This window comes from Lissotriton helveticus, chromosome 7 (assembly GCF_964261635.1).
Source record: "Lissotriton helveticus chromosome 7, aLisHel1.1, whole genome shotgun sequence".
NCBI classification, from domain to species: domain Eukaryota; kingdom Metazoa; phylum Chordata; class Amphibia; order Caudata; family Salamandridae; genus Lissotriton; species Lissotriton helveticus.
The window spans coordinates 978,465,797-978,486,024 of NC_136068.1; the positions used below are offsets into that span (position 1 = coordinate 978,465,797).

General features: G+C 47.4%; 1 long non-coding RNA gene across 1 annotated transcript in view; it reads left to right on the forward strand.

Moving 5' to 3' along the window:
• The first annotated feature begins 3,800 nt into the window (after nt 1-3,800).
• LOC144767168 (uncharacterized) overlaps nt 3,801-20,228 on the forward strand; it is a 191,676-nt gene continuing 175,248 nt past the window's right edge. Inside the window, exon 1 of the long non-coding RNA XR_013598088.1 lies at nt 3,801-3,931. This is a non-coding gene — a long non-coding RNA (uncharacterized LOC144767168). The remainder of the gene's footprint in view (nt 3,932-20,228) is intronic.

A 20,228-nucleotide genomic window follows, 5' to 3' on the forward strand; every position in this document is an offset into this window, starting at 1 on the left:
ACCAGTGGAGGGTGCTGATTTCTATAGTCTATTGGCTGATCTTAAATTTCTCCGGTCAGAGTTCAGATTCTCATTGTACCATGGTTTGGAGATCTTGGAGGAAACTTTTTTTTCTTGGAGGGGCGCTGTAGAGTCAAGAATTTCAAGCATAGTGAAATTGTAAAAGATTGTGAGGTCATGGACGTCAACCAAATCTGTCTTGGGGGTTAAGGCGGAGATGCATTGATTTACTAGGTGGGTGGGGTTAATATTTTGAATATTTCTTTTCCACTGTTTTTGGGGTTGACCCCTTTTTGTAGCTACTTCAGTATATGATCCTGGATCTGGCACAAGGCTCCCCAGACTTGCTTGTGTACTGCGCCTCTCTGAGTTAATTTTAAAGAAGCTTTTTTTCAATATGCACAATTTGACGGCAATGTAGTTAACCAATAAGTGCACTGTAATTGCAAAACCAGAAATGATGCATACCAACAGCATAGAGCTATTAAAATCAGGTTTTGGATACAACCTAGATGCACAGGTTATTTCTCCCACAAACCTCTTTACAATTAGGATGAGACATGGTCCAAACCTTGATTAAAGCCCTACTGCTTTTGTTATCGAGCTTTGTGGCCATGCAATTCCACAGGGCACGCTTTCCGAAATTCCTCCGCAGTATCTTCTTTTTATGTAAGTTTTCATACCGGGTTTCTGCCATTCCTAAGCACTTTAAGTAGTAGTGTTACTGTTACAGAATGTATGTTTCTCAATTTAGCGAACTAGTACATTTGCCAATCACTTCCAAACTGACCTTCTTTGACCCGTCTAAGAGGAAAGCGCATGCTCCTTTGGTCATAGCAGCTTGCTTCCCTGAAACTGCTCGTCTGCCTGTGTAAACTGCTGGTTAGATGGACTTTCCGGCAAGAATAGTGGTTAAGCCACCTTGGGTTGTGATTTATTTTTCAGACTTCATCAGCGCTAAGCATAAACAGCACTGGGTCACTTTAAGCCAGCTGGTAAATTTAGGGCCTAATTTTTTAGGTTTTCGGGTAGGGCAGCGCCGCAAAGAATCTTGCAGTGCTGCCCTACGTCAAAACAAAAGGGCAGGGAAGCACTATATCTACATTATACAGTGCATTCCTGTCCTTTTCCTCAGCACTGGCACACAATGGGTTGCCGAGCCTTGCACCATGATGTAAGGGTGGCTACTTTGCGGGTTTGATTGATTTTGTGTAAGAGGGGACACCGTACTACACAAAATCAATCAATTCAGACCATTTCCTCTTTCTATGTGTGCTGCAGAATGCAACACACGTAGAAAAAGGACAAAACAAGGAGAAATGAAAACATTTTCCTCGTTGTTCCTCTTTAACGCCAACCTTGGGGTGGCGTTAGATTCTGACGCATTCCCAGGTTTACGATTTCTCATAAATCAGGGAATTGTTTAGGTTCCATGGGTGTTGTGTGGGAACACCTACAGCAACATCAATGGAACGCCCCTTTCACACAGTGTTCTGCGTGAAAGGGACACATATTTACAAGGTCATGAATAGCCACGTAAAGTGGCTTTACAAGGACTTGTAAATATGCCGGGGCAAACTGCACCACTGGAAAGTCAAAAATGTGATGTTCCAGTGCCGGAAAGGGCCTCATAAATGAAGCCCATAATGTGCACATGAAGAAGAAAAAAGTTTCCTAAAAAGTTGAAGGACACAAGTCAGACTATCAAAAGCATGTTAAAGAGGTTGTGCTCCATAGGAAGGACAAAACAAGAAGAAACAGGTAAGTCTTCGAGTAGGAAGCAAGCAAATGAGAGTGTCAATAAATCCACCCACTAAGTTTACAATAGTTCTTTCGCAGCCAGAATGTTTGTGCTGTCTAGAAAGCTCGACCTAAGAAGATAAAAAACAGAGTTTAATAAATGCACATCAAGCATAAATGGCAAAGGAGAATAGAGGAGATTATGAAATGCTTGTGGAATCCAGGTGACAGTCTGCTCATATTCATTGGTAAATAGTACTGGATGTGTGTGGGTCCAATGTGAGAAGAAGGAAAGGTACAAAATACTCTTGATAGCAATTGAAAATATTGAAAAGCTGCTGAGAATAAAGGTTACTTTGCCCAGGGGTTAGGTTTTTGCCTAAATTGGCAAAGGTGCCTTGACACTTGTATTTTGATCCTGTGTTGCCTAACTGCATTACTTGTGTGATACTTTACAAACCACTGTATCTCAGTTTTCTGACTTCGCTTGCACACGAATTCTGGGGTTGCTTATACGAAGTCAAACACACAGGCGGTTCATCCTCCACTGTCTTCGATTGCGCTGGTTTGTCCCTTTACTTGCGCTACTTACTTGTAGAACTAAGTTAATAGTAAATGTCAACACTTTAAACCATTGCATGTCTTTCCCTTAATCTTTTTATGTCTACTTGACACGATCACCTTCTTTTTCAACTAACCCAAATCATGCTTTGATATTTTATGAGAATACACCTTTGTGCTATGCCATGGCTTTTCGGTGTTCGTGGGTCCTTTTTTAGCACAACGTGTCTTATTTACATGTATTTAATTCACACCTACAGGAGATGAAAGATCAAATATTTCCGGCTATAACCATCACACGTATCTGCATCTAGGATTCAACCAATGATCGCTGTAGATGCTCAGTTCAATAAAATGTCCTTCTGTTGCTCCTTTCAATTACAAATCTAATAGACAACAATTTACTTCCAACACCGAATCAAATATGCTAATGTTCATGTCCCCAGAGGTTTCCTAGGCAGGCTGTGTCTACTTGGAAACAGACCGCCCTCAGTATTAAACTCTGCATATTAATTAAGCATTACATTAGCAGCCTCTGCGGTAGATAATGTCTATGCTGCTAGTCGTCATAAAGAGCGCGGTGAGTCAGGCATTTCAAGCAGTAACCATCACAACCTCCTAGTCCCTGCAGTGAGGGGGCTGTAAGTGGCTGCTCCATTGCGGCTTGATTGGCAGGGATGCTGCTGCATTGGGAGCACAGAAATCACATCTCTTGGTACAGGACTTGTCTCGGCCGGACTCTGCCCATCCTACCCCCCTGGCCGCCGAAGCAAGGCACCACCCGTGGTGGCACCTTCAGGGCTCACCACCACTTCAAGCAGAACTGTTGCTTAATGTTTGGTGACTGCCATGCACTTGGGAAACATGACTTTGTTCAGTGTTATATTATTTATTCGTGATAAAGCGCGCGTTCGCCGGCTTCTTGGCGCCAGTATACTGAAAGATAAACAGTGGCGAGCAGCCTGTCTAACAGTGGTGAGCTTGTTTACACAACCATGTGTGTAAGTTTTTCCAGATGGGTTGGAGCTCAGTTTCCACTTTCAAATAGTCCAGAAGGAAGTTCCCCAGGGTAGGTACCTGACAGAGAAGCTCTGACCATCCTTGCATTTCTTAAAATATCTTGAGACGGTTAGGTATTTGGAACCAAAACCTTTAGAGCGTGTGAGGGGATGTATTCCTTAATTTTCGTCGCTAGAAAGTTGGGGACTTAACCCTTTATAGCTTTTAAAACAGTACAGCTGGTCTTAAACTGTGTAGTCTGTTTTACAGCGGGCCCAGCCAGATTCCGTCAACATCCCAATCCCTGTTTGCAGAGTGTTGTATCCACAGTTACTGCCGCGTGCCAGGGCCATGGCGTGCCGCGTGTGACAGTAACTGTCTTGCGACTGACGTGCGCGAGAGCACTCATTACGTTGTCACCTGCCCCTTCCATTGGCTCCCCCAACATTCCACATTCCAATGTGGCAGTTTACACCGTTATTGTTAACAACATGGTTGGCAGTTGCTTCCCAACCAGAGAACCGCACAGACGTGTGTTGGTGGCTCTGCTTCATTTCTACACAGAGCGCTGTCTTTTTCGGTGATGAGCCTGTTCTTTAAGGAATCCTGGTCATTTCTACAAAATGTAAAGGTGCGTCCATTACTCTTACTTTGCACATCTGTATGTTAGAGGCCTGCAAGGATGTGCACGTGGGCCCACTTTCCACACAGGTCCTTTCATTGTAAATGAACTCCACTTAAACTGTTGCGGGGTCCCTCTCCCATTCCTTCGGCATCATACCGCACTCATGAGGCAGGTTCAAAATACTGGGCGTTACCCATGACCTTGTGAGGGTTGCCCCACCCCTGTTTGGTCCCTTGTCCTGAAAAGACCCACATGGCTGAGGTCCAAAATTCCCTCTTCTGCCATCAATTCGGGTCGAAACATCGATATCACACCCCCTCCAATTTTGGAAACCTGGACCTTCGTTCTCTATGCCCCTTCTTCAAAGAAGACCTAATCCTCCAATTGTTAAGGAATCAACTGTGTAAATGTAACACATGTATTATTACTGGGCCAGGTTTCTGATGACTGGTGAATAAGTACCAGGCCTACACTGAACTTTGTAAATAATGCTCTATATACCTTTGGGAATCTCTCCCTGTTCTATAACCTTCTTACACTTGAGCACAAAATTCCTTTACGTCCCTTTCTTGGAGCAACCCTGTCCTTCTTTTCTTCCTTGATTGTTTTTTAATCATATAATGATCTTTTATTGTATTATATACAGACATCTTAAGGATTTTGGGGGCCCTGGGCCAAACTTGATTTGGGGGCCCCTATTTCAGCAATTTCATGCCCTCTTTGGCCAAGTCACTGAAGTGCATAGGCAAACTCGTCCAAATTCTAAATGTATTTACACCTAATATTCAGGGATAGTGATGTGTATTTTCAATATTGTAACACAGGAGCAGCTCACTAATATTACTGCAAATAATCACGGTGACACACTGCCATTTCTCATATGTGAGGTCCTGTTTTGATCTAAAAGACATTTTTATATGACCACTGCATGAAACTTAAACACATAATTTCTCTGCAAAATATCTGTAATAGACTCACACATTACCCACATTAAAAGTACATGAAAGGAAAGGGCGCTTGCCCTACTTAACGTAGATTCAAAGTACTAGCAAAGCTTTTGGCAGATAAACTGGCGCAGGTGGTCCCCTCCCTGGATCACCGTGACCAATACAGGCTCGTACCCTTGAGAAGCACCACCTTAAACCTTTGGTGTTTTTTTAGGATTGCCATGTATTTGTAAACCCAGTGGCCGAGGGCAGGCTACCTCATATTAGACATGGAGAAGGCATTTGACTCCCTGGAGAGGGGATTACTATTTGCTGCACTAGACAAATATCATCTGGGGGAATCTTTTCTCAACATGGTGAAGCTACTGTACAGTCCCCCTACTGTGAGGGTCAAAACAGGCCCCTACATATCCGGCCTTGTGGAAGTGCACAGAGGGACTAGGCAGGGCTGCCCTCTGTCTCCATTGCTCTTCGCACTGGCGATTAAGCCACTAGCAGAAGCAATACGCAAGGAGTTACCAGACGGCATTGCACTAGAGACGGGACACACACAATATCTTTGTACATGGACGATCTTCTGCTATACAGAAGAGACATCCACTGCATCCCACAGAGATTAGCAACCATATTGGAAAACTTTGCTTCTATATCAGGACTATGAGTAAATGGCACTAAATCCTGTCTATATCCCTTTAGCGAACAATGCGGTGACCCAGAGTATGCGCTCAACGGAACACATGTCCGTTGGTGTGCATACACATTCCGCTACCTGGGCATCCACATATACAGAAGCCCAAAAGACTTGGAAGATGGCAACCTGGGCAGAGCACTGACTGCAGTCTGCTCCCTGATGGCATTTTGGGACATGCTCCTGCTATCAGTTACTGGGAAAGTGGCCATAGTAAAGATGGTAATACTGTCCAGGTTTTTATATTATTTCACAAATCTCCCACACTACATCCCTTCGTCCTTCTTCTGACCCCTCGAAAGATTAGTAAAAGATTTCTTATGGGGAAAATCTAGTCACAAAGTGGCGATCAGCAAACTCCACTTACCGGTGGACCAGGGTGGCTTGGCAGTTCCACACTTGGAACAGTATTACTTAGGAGCCCAAATACAATGGGTTGCCAGATGGCTTGCTGACCACCACAGTGTAGACATAGCAACCACACAACCCCCCCTACAGATCGCGAAGCTAGCTTTAATATTCCACCCATGTTCGAAAGCCAATCCGCCGGACTCACTACTGCTGAATGTGGCCTACAAGAGCTTCTGTACAGCACTGTATATCACCAGCAAAACCACACCATACGCTCCAGCCCTACCTCTGGAGGGTACACCCAGAGATCACTCAGTAACCACAGCAGCCAAACTCATAGCTGGCACACTGCAGGAATTCAGGACATGGGGGATCTATATCGAGAGGGCACACTAGTCCCATATACAATGCTAATGGAGGAAGATGAATTACCTCCCGGACAATTTCTACTGCATCGCTCCCTACTAGCGTCGATAACAGCTAAATGGGAAGACGTGACTACTGAACCAGAGACACACCTCACCATATAGTACCTACTCGTTATGGGTCAAGGTGGGCACCTTGTCAAATGGTTTGCAGCATCCCTCGGGCATCACAAGGCGGCAAACCTATCGGCCCTCTGTCAGCACTGGGAGGCAGGCACAGGAGGCCAGCTCACAGACATAGAATGGGCCTCAGTATTGGTGAGCTGAAGTCAGGGTCCAAGGAAAGCGCTCCTGGAACAAATACAATTCTATATCACCCATAGAGGGTACCTCATGCCAGCAAAGATCAATCAATACTTTAGACGCCAAGACACTAAATGCCCTAGAAGTATGCATTTAGATGCAGACTTGCTACACATGCTATGGGAGTGCCCCACATTAACAGAATATTGGTCGGCAGTAGCCGACGCGCTGGCACACTGCACAGGACGCACACTCCCGTTTGAATGACATTTATATTTTCTGCATTTATATCATAGAATCTGCAACAATAAAGCCACGTCGAGATTTTTAGATCTGGGGTTGGCTGTAGCAAAAAGGCTAATCACAAAAAGATGGAAGGACCCTGAGCCGCTGCTCATAATAATGTGGAGATGCTCCATGCTAAACTGGGCCAAAGCAGAAAGCACTGCACTCAGATGCGAGGACACGCTTGGGATCCGCAAGATCCCCCTTGCTGAAAATTGGGATGTAATCCTAACCGCACTGACCCACACACAAGGGAATGCCATGCCATCTCACACTCCTGTAGATGATACACCTCAAGAGCGCATACCATGGAGGAGAGCACACGGGGCAGGGAAGAGAAAAGGAGTGAGGTAAAGAATTCCAACCCACTGAATAAGTGCAACCATGAACATGCTCTATGCCAAGCTAGCAGCCAGCGTCATAGCACAAATGACAGACATTAACGCCAAGATAGTCGCTCCCAGGGTACCTAAGCACCAGCCTCACAGTTGAAATCCCTAACCAGTTAAGTATTATTTTGCCACAGTTTCGTTAACACCCCTCCTCCACAGTTACAGAGCACATCATGACAAATGCAGGCACAGTGCTGTTGCAAAGCATAAGACGTATTTGGAACATCATCACTGACACCACAGACATACACCTGACGCCAGGCAAGATATAAAAGATGTCATATAAGTCGTATATTTTACTTTGAAACTCTAAAGGATTCATTGGACACGGAAAGATGTAAATGACAAGAATATCAGAAATATCCTTCCTTTTTTGTCAGTTATCGTTGCATGTCGCAACTTAACGAACCAATGTGTGCCTGGTATGTGTTATTATGAAGAAAAAACGTAATAAAAACAGTTGTTAAAAAAAAAAGTAAATGAAAGGAAATTAGTACTTACAAAAATTTGTTTAAGAATTAGGTCAAGGTCATCAGGGCAGGACTCTCTGCAGAACAGAGCTAGCTCTATTAGGGGGCCCCCTGAATGGCTGGGGCCCTGGGCCAGAGCCCACTTTGCCCATGCCTTAAAACGCGGTTTGTGAAATAAAATATATATGCCCTTTTTGAAAAAACGGCATTGAAATTATTAAGTTTGGTGCACATTGGTCTTTCTTTTAGTTTTCAGGTAATGTGAGCTGACTCAATAGTAGCTCCGGTTGAGAGTATCAGTACCTTTGAATTAATTTATGGTTTAATAGGTATTGGTCCAGGACCATTGTTTTTCTTTGCTCACTTTCCAAACAGCGCAGGTGTGGTGTGTGGATCCAGATGTCAATATTCTCAGGAAGTCGGGCACCATCTCTGAGTCACATGATCTAGTCCTTTGGCTCCGCCACATCCACCTTCCAGCTGTGCACTCAGCAGGGGGTAGCTCCAGGCTGAGTTCTAAGAGTGGGACCCTGTTCACACGCGTGGTGAAGGTGTGAGCATGTTATCAGTATGTGTAGATGCGAGTGTTCCAGAAAGTTAGGCTCACAGCTCTACTTGACCGTCCTACCAGGTTACAACATGAGTTGCACCCTGTCCTAGGGCTATCCTAGGCACAACTTGTAGTAAGTATGGTTGGTAATACTGGAAATGGCTGCAGAACACAGAATGAGGAGTGTGCATTCTCACCTACTTACTGCTGGCAGGGGGTTGGAGGTGTAACGTGTGCGTCACAATATCAAGAGGTATTTGCATATAGGTAAGTACTAACATTTCAACCTTGTTGAGGGCGTATTTTTGTACTACAAGGATATCACAGGGCTGGCATTATGCTGACTGCAGAGGAAACTATGAAGGTACCTCGGAAACATCTGTGAGGTGTCACACTCTTTGCACATATACTTTCTTCCTACATGTTATTGTGTTATGCTGTGTTATGTGACAGCATTTACCGAGCACACGGCTTGCGTTTGCAAGGTCCAGTAGTGCATTTAGATCCAGCGCTCACTTTGCAGTTCTGGGACTTTGCTTAACCAGAGAAGGGGAGCGTGTGTCATTCTGATACTGACCATCTGCCTGTCCTATGTATGGTTTAAGAATGGACTGTATTAGTTACTGGCAGAAATAAGGTTGGTCTCATCTTGTCAGCCATCTTTGAAGAGAAGTGTGCGTATATATTGGACTCTGCACTTTATCTCATTACACTGGTGTTTGCCATTTTCTACTGTCCTGTCTGAGGACACACTGATATTGATAGGCATCACCCACTGATGTGGCTTTGATGGAAGGTTGTGCCTGTGCGGACATTATGTGACATTATTCTGAATGGTCCCTTGAAATTATTCTGAATGCCCCCTTGAAGGCAGCCCTCACCCCTGCTGCTCACCTGATCCCAGGCGCAGGACCTCCAGACCACCTCAACCCTATCTTCACTACACTCAACTGGCTCCCCACTGAAGCAAGGATTACTTTTATATTGGCCTGCATTCTCCACAGAACCCTACATGAAGGCTCAACAAACTACCTCACAATAAGCTAACCAACTCCGGTGCCCCCCTTTCCCTCACAAGTTCCAACTCAATGCATCTGGCCTCTGCAACATTAAAAACATTGAGATTTCTAAAGCAATCCTTCTCTGGCACCACCCACAAAATCTGAAATGCCATCCCACCTACCATCAGGACAACCCACTCACATATAACCGTCATAAAGGAACTGAAAACCTTACTCCTACAATAACACCTCCCTGCCTAATTGCCTGTTTATGAACCTGCTAACTGATAATGCTTGCCTCTCAATCAATTCGGACTTAATTATGTTGTGTTAGCTAATACTGCATTATATCCCTATTAATGTACTGTCTGTTAAGCTCTGTAAAGCTCTCTGATATCTCTCGGGTCTGGTTTGCGCGATATAAGACTACAAATAAATAGATAGGTTAGTGTGAGGATATGAAAGCACTTTTCCGGTGGCACTGCTCACTTTGCCAGCTATGTGGGTTATGTGGATGAAGATAGTTATTGCCCCTCTCTTGATTCTTTCGGTTTAGGGAAGAGCATGACTATATGTGGATGAAAAGAATCCGGGAAGTATTGTTGGGTAGTAAATATGGTTGGGTGCTGGTGTCAGAATTTACAGCAAGGAAGGACAATGGGACATACAGTAAATGAAATATGGTAAAAGAACAAAGAGTTTCTGTGCATTCTTTATGGTCAGGAAATGTCAGGTGTGGAGAATATAGACGCCAGATTATTGAAGGATAATGCAATAGACACATTTAGACCTACAGGGGATCACTTCCTGGGTCTATGGCGGATCCTTCTGGGCAGTGTTGCAAGTGGTCATATAAAGTCTCTTCTTGCAATGTCTTAGGTACCCTGGCAACATTTCTCATTGTTTCAGCAACTTCGCTGTCGCTTAGCTCCTCACCAACTTCATCCTTGCACCTTTCTTGTGTTCTTACTTTCCTTTGACCTCACCTTGCATTTCTGTCCTATGAACTTATGTTGAACATTAAAACTTACCTGCTTGTGACTCCTTTGATCTCAGTTACCCTCTCTCAGAATCTGTAGGCTTCGGTCCTCGTTTAAGGCTGAACACAGTGCTCACCCATGCCCAGAAAGAGGTAAATGTATTACTGAATACCAAACATATTTGTAGGGCACTTATGTTATGTTGAGATAGTACTGATTTGTCTTTGCTGTGTTTACCTTCAAAGAAAATCAAACAATTGTTCCATGAATGCTCTGAACCATTATCTCCTTAAGTAGTATCTCCGGTGTCTCTCTCTTCCCTATTCCCCTGGCTGCTAATTGAGATATTTTTCTCATACAGTCTTTCAGTTGGAAAAGGTGGATGGGTGGGATTTCCAGCTGGCCCCACTTTGGAAACCACACCATGTTCATTAAATCCTGAAAGCTTTACAGGCCTGTTACAAAGTCCAAACACAATTCCACTGAATATTCTCAACAAACCATGGCTCAGGCAACTGTTAACATTTAAACTGATTAAAAAGCAGCAAGCCAAGAACATGCACATTTCTACTCAATAATTATCACCTCCTGAGCAAGACTGGGATATTGCAAGATGCTCAACTGAGACTACTAATCATTTTCTTATCCTGACAGGTACATTCAGGATCCTGGAGCTGTATATTTCAGTTTGGTGATGATGGGAGTACCATGAAAGCCCATTATATGCCCTATTGAATGTGAGATCTTCTGTCTAATATGTGCGGTCAGGTGCTAATCTGTTGTGTGGGAGAGAAGCTCAAGGGAGAAACAACATAAGCCTTCCAGACTCTCAAATCCATCTGCCTCTTGTCACATCCCTACTCTGTATTCTCTACTGGAAGTGAACGCCTACACCAAGGCATCTATCGAGGAACTATGACTTGCATTTATAGGCAGACATAATCCATGAAATGAAGACCCCTAGTAGTAAAAGAGGATTCTAGCACAGTGACCCGGATGGGGACGTGACTACTGCACTCAGATTTACATAAAGGATAGTTAAAACATGTAGGCATGGAAAAGGTGTTAATTGCAAATTCTGTGATTTGCAAAAACATTGGGTGTGCAACTGCAAAATATCTTTGTGAAATGAAATACAGAAAGTTTGTGAGTTCGAAATAAAATAGCTGTTGTGACCTGTAATCAATTGCAACTTGAAAGGGAATGTGAAAAAGGTGAATTGCGATTGTATACCAAACCATGAATGAGTTACCAACCTCCCCCCCCCCCCCCCCCGAGTTGGGGTTGTAAGCGATTGACAAAAGGGAAACTATTACCCTGGAAAAGTTTACGTTTTGGGAATCATGTCACACTGCCTTGGAGGGAGTAGGCAGTGGTCCAGGTCACTCCTGCAAGCTCCTCCTCACGTCTTTCCACCAAAACCAACATGTTTTAACAGTATTCTCTCTCCACTAAAGAGATAAGGGGAGCCTTTAAAACTAATTGTACTCCTTGATATAATGTGAATGCAGGAACTGAAGTCTCCTGTCCTTTGCAGTCCTCGATCCCTGGCTCTCGCTGGGGGTTGCAAAGTTCCACTTACCTCATAAATATTTGTGAGACCGAAGATTTTGAGGCCTCATGCAAACATCCCTCTTGTGACTCGACTGATTAATACCTCTCTTGAGTTGCAAAAGTCAGTTCATTTTACAGACCAGTCTGTGTCCATTTTGACATCCTGGTTTGCAAAGTATCTTTTGTAGATCTGGCGCTTGGTGACACATTGCGGTAATTACTAGCCTGAGTCAAACCTGGCTGGAACAATTGCACTAAATTAAATTTGATGTCATGTATTCAGCTCTGAGTGACAAATGGAATGCATCCTACTCGTTAGAGTAACAGGGCTGCTACAGTGAGCAACACACTTAAGAGACTTTTACACAAAGGGACGTACGTGGGAAACATTCCTCTGCTGGGGGAGGCGGAGTACGCAGTTGAATAAAGGCCCTCATCTATACTGAGAGGGAGGTGCAAGTAGGAGAATCTTTTGTGTCAAGGGATGTAAGTGTTGTGTCCTGCGTTTCAGGGAAGCCTCTATTGGTCCTTGGCAGACTCCTTGCAAGCACTACATAATCTGCTGGGTGTGGCTGGATGTGGTTTATTAAAGTTTACAACATAGTGTGCTTTCATTAACGGTTGCATGCTGAAGAATAAAAACGTACAATCCACGGCTCCTTTTGTGGTGTGGTCTGTTACAAGCCTCCAAGGATACAAGATTTCTCTCCCTGATGTCCAGCAAATTGCTTGTGTGTGCCACGTTCGCCTCAAGAAGCGGTCTACATTTGGCGTATGTGGAGTCAAAGTGCAACTCGAGCTTTTGAGAAGCCCACGAAGAAGATGAGGGCCCTACAGAGGAGCATTCAGTAAGCCTGCCAGAAGTCTACTGGTAAGACCGAAAGTAGCGATAATGCACCACAGCATAACACAGAGCCAGCACAGATGCTAAGTAGAAACACTAAAAACAGTGACAACAAGGCAAAGAGAAACGCTAAAGGCAGTGACAGCCAGGTGCAAGAAAATGCTAAAGGCAGATACAACCAGGTACAGAAAATATAACTGTACTCACCAGAGTGAATGGGAAAAGCACCACCCATCCTCCATTCGAGATTTGCCCGGGGACAAAGGCACCCAATATAGCATGTGGCATCCACAACACCTCAAGCATAAGCATTGGACTATGCTTACAAAGCCGTTGGTCACCACAGAAGTGACCACGAAAGCGGCTGGTGACACTCAGCACTCATTAAATAGGTCTTCAAACTTTGAAGAAAAGAGCGCAAAATATAGTGCTGTTGCATTGCTGAAATCACCACCTCCATTCAATACCTCCAAAAAGCAGATTACTGGTGCCAGGGGACTTCCTGGATCGAAATGTCCAATGACTACATAAATGCTATAGAAGAAGCAGATGACAAAAAGATCATCAAATACTTAAAGAACCTTACAGAAACAGAGTTAAAGAAGTAATAAAGAAGATATTACAAGCTGATTAAGTATCATACCGTCAAATGAAAAGGGAGGGCCCTCGGCCCCCCCGCACGCATGGCGGCGCGGCGACCGTCTCACCCCCTCTCCCCTCGTGTCCTTCGACGGTGGGGGCGTGCCCTGGGGGCGCGGCCCACCGCCGATTGGCCGGCGCCCCTCCTGACCCGGATTCAATGGAGTGGTTCCGGGTCGGGGGGGGCGGGCGATAGGAGGGGCCACCCGGCCCCTCGGGAATAAGAGGTAGGGAGCGCCCAGGAGACCCCCTTGTCCCTGGACGCTCCCTCGCTGAACGTTGTGCCCCGCGTTCGGGGCTTCTTTGTTTTCTTTTCTTTTTTCTTTTTCAGGTTAAGGAGCGGAGCAGGAGCCTAGCAGCGCGGAGACAGCCGTGTTGAGGGATCGCCAAACGATCGTCGGCCAGGGACGCGAGGCGACAGTGTTTATTTGTCTATTTCTTTTTCAGGGAATTTTTTAAGGTTTTCTGGACGCGGCGCGAGATCACCGCACCAGCCGTGTGGAGCCAGCCGCCAGCCGCGTCACGAAATCAACGTGTGACTGCCGTCGGCGAGGGACGCGAAGCGACAACAGGAAGCGGCTGCAGAGGCGGCGGTAGCGGAGGCTTTTGCCCAAGCCCTGGAAGTATCATACAAAAGCGGCGCGCCACCTGACTGTGTGCACGGCGTCCGCGTAAGGTATTTGTTGGCGCGGGGGACAGGGAAGGACAGCGGGCCGGCTGCTACATACCGAGCGAAGGTCGGAGGGGTGCTCCGGTGCTCCGGTGCGCAGTAAGGGCGCCAAAAAATCGTGCGCTTTTACAAAGTGGACTATTATTATAAGCGCTGGGTAATGATGCTCATCTAAGAGCTGTTTCTTATTGTGTACACTGAATGTGTAAGGGCGCCAAAAAATCGTGCGTTTTTACAAAGTGGATTACTATTATAAGCGCTGGGCAATGATGCTCATTTAAGAGCTGTCTTTTATCGTGTACACTGAATGTGAACGGCATTTTAGCACGTTTGATTTACTTGCTTGTGGCCACAGGGCAGTGTTATTCAGGATACGGTGCAGGAAGTGAAGCGGGGTCGACCAGGGCAGCACCTGGATGGGAGACCCCTTAGGTTAACACACTGGTAATTGGATGACTGTTTTGCAGGATTGTTTTTTTTTTTGGAGGGAAAACAAGTATTAGTCAGTAAACTGGGTTTTTATGAGTGTCTTGCACCTACTAATCTAAGACTGTATTACATCCAATTGAGGGTGAGAAGTTATTGCAAAGACCCTTCCAGTCCTTTTGCAGGCGTGGGAAGAGTGTTCAAGCCTCCACTGTTTTTAAATTGGTCTGTCCTAAAGTCTGATCCTGCTGTTATCGCACGGTGTTAATACATCTATCCATTCCAGGCATCTAACGTCGCTATTTCGTGCAGATTCTCATCTGGAGAGGCGTGAGATCGTGAGGTCAGTCAGCACCCTGGTGTGGGGCGTCGTTACAGAAGGAGATCGCCGGCAAGTGCGCAGGACTGATCGGTAAGAGGGGTACGGGGGGCTGGCATTCATCGCTCCTGGTGGCCGCCGGGTGTGTCTACATTAGGTTTACTCACCCCTTACATAAGCGGACAAGCCGCTAGTGTTGCGGTCGCCGTTGCATGGTGCTGGAAGCCCCCTGGTGACCCTCCATCTGCAAGGTACACACAGTTGACCTGTTGGGAACTAAGAGAGTAGGCAGCGGGTGTTTTTTGGGGTAAGCGTCATGCCAGGCCCAAGGGGTGGAAAAAGGGGGTCCAGCATGGAGGCTATGATGCGGGCTATGATGCGGGAGATGAGCGACATTAAGCAACAGCTAGGACAAATTAAGGAGCGGGAAGCTCGGTTGGATGACAGAGAGAGTGAGGCACCGGGCCCGTCCGGGAGACCGATCCGCAAGAGGGTGGCACCAGTGCCAAGAGGGGAATTTGTCACTCCGCAAGGGAAACCTAGGTCCAAAAGACCCAAGGAGGCGGTCCCCACTCCAGGCCCAGTAGATCCGTTACCCGCCGCACCGCCCGCGGTGGTCCCACCCCCGCATGTGCCTACACCCACTGCCCCTGTGGTGCCGGTGCCGGCAGGTCAACCAGTAGACGCTGGGTCTGCTCCCGCACCGGTGCCCACAACCCCGGGGACAGGCTGGCCTCACCCGGCGCCCGCCCTGCCACCTGTGCCAGGACCACCGGGCTTAACCCCAGTGGTACCTGTTGTCCCGGGGGGTAATGTAGATTCGATGCCACCCGAATTGGTATCTCAGTTAACGGCCATGATGCCATGGCTCCAAAAAGGGGGAGCCTTCCCGAATTCTGCAGACCATGCGGCAGAGGCGGCAAGGTTTGTAGAAAAAATCAGATCGGCACCGGTCGCCGACAGTGTTGCATTGCCAATTTCTTCTCCCCTTGCAGGTCCAAGTGTTCCTCAGCTGGACGGAGTTAGAGGGCAGCCGCCCCCGGTGCCCGCACTTGGTAAGGAAGTGGCATTGCCGCTCTTGGGGGACGGTGTGATACCTTCCAGGAGCGAAAATCTAGCTCAGCATGTGTCATTAGCTGTGAAAGAAATGATTTGGGCTGATAAATACGTGTACATTTATTCTTTATTGTTGGATAATAGGGAAATGGAGCAGGCAAAAGCACTGAAAGAGTGGATGCTCCCAAGTGAATGGAGGGCGCAGTGTACTAGATTCAGGGTTGAGGAAAATCTCAATAATTGGATGCAAGCATGGGCTGTTTTCACTGCAATTAAGGCTGAGCGTCCTCCAGATCTGCAGGCTGCATTGGCTTGCTACTCGAGCAGGATTGTGGGGTGGAGTCAACAGTATTCTGGGGAAGCATGGAAGGGTTATGATGTCAATTTTAGGAAGGCATTGGAATTCAATAGATCGTTGCCATGGGACTCGGTAGATTCCATGGCTTGGCACAAACAGTTCTCTGACACTGCACCTCCACCTCAGTTCGGTGCGGTCAAGGTGTTCACTAGACCGCAGCAGCCCTTTCGGCCCCCCCAAACGAGTGAAATACCTGGGAAATTTAGGGCAGGTGGGCCAGAGAAGAAAGGGGTGTGCTGGGATTTTAATAGGCGTACCTGCACATGGGCCGCGTGTAAGTTTAGGCATGCATGTTCCTCATGTGGGCACCCCTCTCATCCAGAAACTACCTGTAGGTCCAAGCAAGGTAACACAGGACAGAGGGGTAGGGGAAAGCCACTATAAGTCAGACAGGTTACGCCCCCCCACTCCTGTGGATGTGGTGGCAATGATTCCATTGTTGAACAGATACCCTGACCACAAAGCGGCCACCCTACTCCAGGAAGGTTTTTCTAAAGGTTTTAGGATCCCGGCCGGGGGATACACAGGCAGTGCGCACTGTAGAAATCAATTATCAGTCAGACACAATCCGGCTGTTGTGGCCGCCAAAATTGACAAGGAGCTTTCCTTAGGCAGGATAACTGGCCCTTTTCCTGCAGTGCCAGTACCCAATTTTGTGTGTTCCCCACTGGGAGTTGTCCCCAAGAAAGAGAAGGGGCAATTCAGATTGATTCATAACCTGTCAGCGCCAAAGGGGGCGTCACTGAATGATGCCATTGACGAAGGTATCTGTAGTGTTAAGTACGCCTCTTTTGATCAGGCTGTTACCTTATTGCAGGCCACTGGACCCGGGGCGCTGATGGCGAAATCAGACATAGAATCCGCCTTCCGCCTCCTCCCAGTCCACCCGGCGGACCAGCATCTTTTAGGTTTCACCTTTAGGGATAGGTTCTACATGGACAAATGCATGCCTATGGGTTGTTCTATTTCTTGCGCCTACTTTGAGATGTTTAGTTCATTTCTTGAATGGGCCATGAGACAAGTGACGGGCCACCAAAGGGTCATGCATTACTTAGATGATTTCCTCTTCCTCGGTACAGCGGGTTCTCAGGAGTGCGCACTGGCATTGCAGGAATTTTGCGTGCTCATGCGGGCTTTTGGGGTCCCGCTTGCGCCTGGGAAGACGGTGGGCCCGACCACCTGCTTGGAATTTCTGGGCATCGAGATTGACTCAATGGAGAGATGTTTTAGACTACCTAAGGACAAGGTGTGCAAATTCAAGACATCGCTACAGTTATGCCTCCGGAAGGGGAAGGTCACTTTGCAGCAATTACAGGAGGTGGTAGGGCAATTGAATTTCGCACTAAGAATCATCCCAATGGCTCGCCCCTTCTCTCGCTCCATCGCGCACGCGATGAGGGGGCTGAGGGAAAAGCACCACCGCACGCGCCTATCGTCTGAAATTCGCCAGGATATGCTTATTTGGATGGCATTCCTGGAGGATTTTAACGGTAGGGTGGTCTGGCCCGGCCCGCTCACGACATCGGCGGAGTTGGGACTATGGACTGATGCGGCCGGTAGTGTGGGCTTTGGTGCCATCCTAGGGAATAGGTGGGTCGCTCAACAATGGCCAGAAGAATGGAACACATGGGGTTTGCTCAGCAACATTGGCTTCCTGGAACTTTTTCCAATATGGGTGGCACTGATGGTTTGGCCCGAACACCTATGTAACCAATCAGTGGTGTTTTGGTCAGATAACATGACAGTGGTGGAATGTATCAATCAGCAGGGGGCGCGGTGTCCTTTCATACTTCGTCTGATCAAAGAAATTGTTCTGCGGTGCCTTAAACTGAATGCTAATTTTAGAGCCAAACATGTCCCTGGTGTTTTAAACAATGCTGCTGACTCCCTTTCTCGCTTCAAAATGCAGGTTTTCAGGGAACATCTCCCCACAGCAGACCCCTCGTCAGCACACTTCCCAGCAGTACTTTGGCAGATTGGTGCCCCAGATTACAGGACCTCGTGGTCGCTAGCCTAGCCCCCAGGACCAAGACGGCTTACGAAGGGGCGTTTCTGTCTTATTGTTCTTTCTTGGGGCCACAGTGGGAAGTGCTTTGGGCGAAGGAGGATGGGTTTGCAGCCTATTTAGAATGGATGCACAAAGAGGGGCGCTCAGTGGCAGCGGCAACCAGACATAGGGCAGCAGTGTCATTTTTCGCTCAAGCTAGGGGCTTCCGGGATCCCACTAATACCTTTATGATACGCAAGGCTTTAAGGGGATGGCGCCGTATTCAGGGACACCAGAAGGATAAGAGGAAGCCCATGGGGTTGGCCCGGCTAACAGCCTTACTGGGCATGCTGGAGATGGTTTGTAACTCGGAGTGGGAAGTGCTGCTTTTTAGGGCGGCATTCTCCCTGGCATTTTATGGGGCACTGAGAATTAGTGAACTTGTGGCAGGATCCAAGTCTGACATACTAGGTGGCTTGCAGAAGGCTGGGGTGACGATAAGGGGTGACACCATGTGGGTGATTATCCAGAAATCAAAGACCGATCAAGAAGCTAGGGGTCACACCATAGTTCTGCAACGAGCCCCCGCCAACCCGTGCTGCCCGGTGAGGCACGTAGAATCACTCATGGGACTATTGGTCGGTTCAGCAGGCAGGGCGTTGCTCCGTCACGCCGACGGGAGCCCCTTGACCAGGTATCAATTCAGGAGAGTGTTCGAAATAGGGGTTACAAAAGCGGGTCTTGATCCTAGAGATTTTGGATCTCATTCCTTCAGGATTGGGGCAGCAACGGAGGCGGTGGCGGGGGGCCTCCCGGTGGAAAGAGTGAAGACAATTGGGAGGTGGTCGTCAGACTGCTATAAACGTTATGTTCGGATTGACATGCTATGATTACTTGTCACTCACGCTTGGTCTCTTTCCGCTCTCTTACAGTTTCTCAGACCTGTTACGCAGGGGAGGAATTTGTCGTCGGGCACCGCCAATATTCATCGGCACGGAGCGGCGAACAGGAAACAACAAAGAACAATGTCTGGATTGTCGGTCATTCATATGTGAAGCGAGCGGAATGTGTCTTCCTGTCAGGTGACAAGAAGGAAAGGGCGGCACAACTAGGGTTGAATATCACGTTCTTTGGCAGAGGAGGGTTGTGTCTTCACGAGTTTAGGGGATTCTTCCAAGGGCTGTTAGCACGCCAGCAGTCTCCACCGTCAGTGGTGATACTTCACCTTGGGGAGAACGACTTGGCAACACTGGGCAGGCGCATCTTGATTGAGGAGATTATCTCAACAGCGGGTTGGATAGCTAGGACCTGCCCCGGGTGCACGCTAGTATGGTCTCAACTCATACCTCGACTTCAGTGGCGGGGGGGTCATTCGGTCAGGGCGTTGAATCACTCGGTAAAGAGGATCAACACACGGTTGGATAGGTTGTTTCGAACCCCCGTGTTACAGTCAATACCTCATGGGTGCATCTGGGGTCACAAGTATTACTTGAAGGACGGGGTTCATTTGACAGAAGAGGGTAATGTCCTATGGTCTGACAATATCTGGGCTTGGCTAGAGGGCTGGGATAGGAGGAGGGTGTCCTTAGGCAGGGGCTAGAGGGGGAGGCCAGATCGTCGGTTAACAATACTGGCCTGTGGCGGTAAGGTCATTATCGGTGAGCACATATTTGAGGTCTGAGGGGGCGGGCATCATCCTATGGAGGTTCCCGCCCGGGGGGAGGGGCCTGCGGGCCACTCCCAGTACTCCAGGGGCAAGGTAATATGCAAAGGAGCGCGGGTAGGAGTAGTTCACGCTTTCCTTAGGCTGGTAGCCACCCCGCGCGCGTGGACTCATGACGCCACCGGCGCAGAGTAAGGGCCCTCCTTTAATGGGTAAATGGAGTTTAGGGCGTAGACCGGGCAATTCCCGGGGTAACACTGCGCATGCGCACTTCTAGGGGGGAGGCGCAGTTTGTAGGACCTGACACCGGTAGTGACCCTGCCATATGGCCAGAAATGTACAAAAATCAAGTGTAGGATGTTTAGTTTAAGCTAGGAACAACTTGTATTAGAGTTTTGTTAAGGTCAGGCTCTCAAACTTGTTGATAACAATTGTATAACTGAATGTCCTGCTGA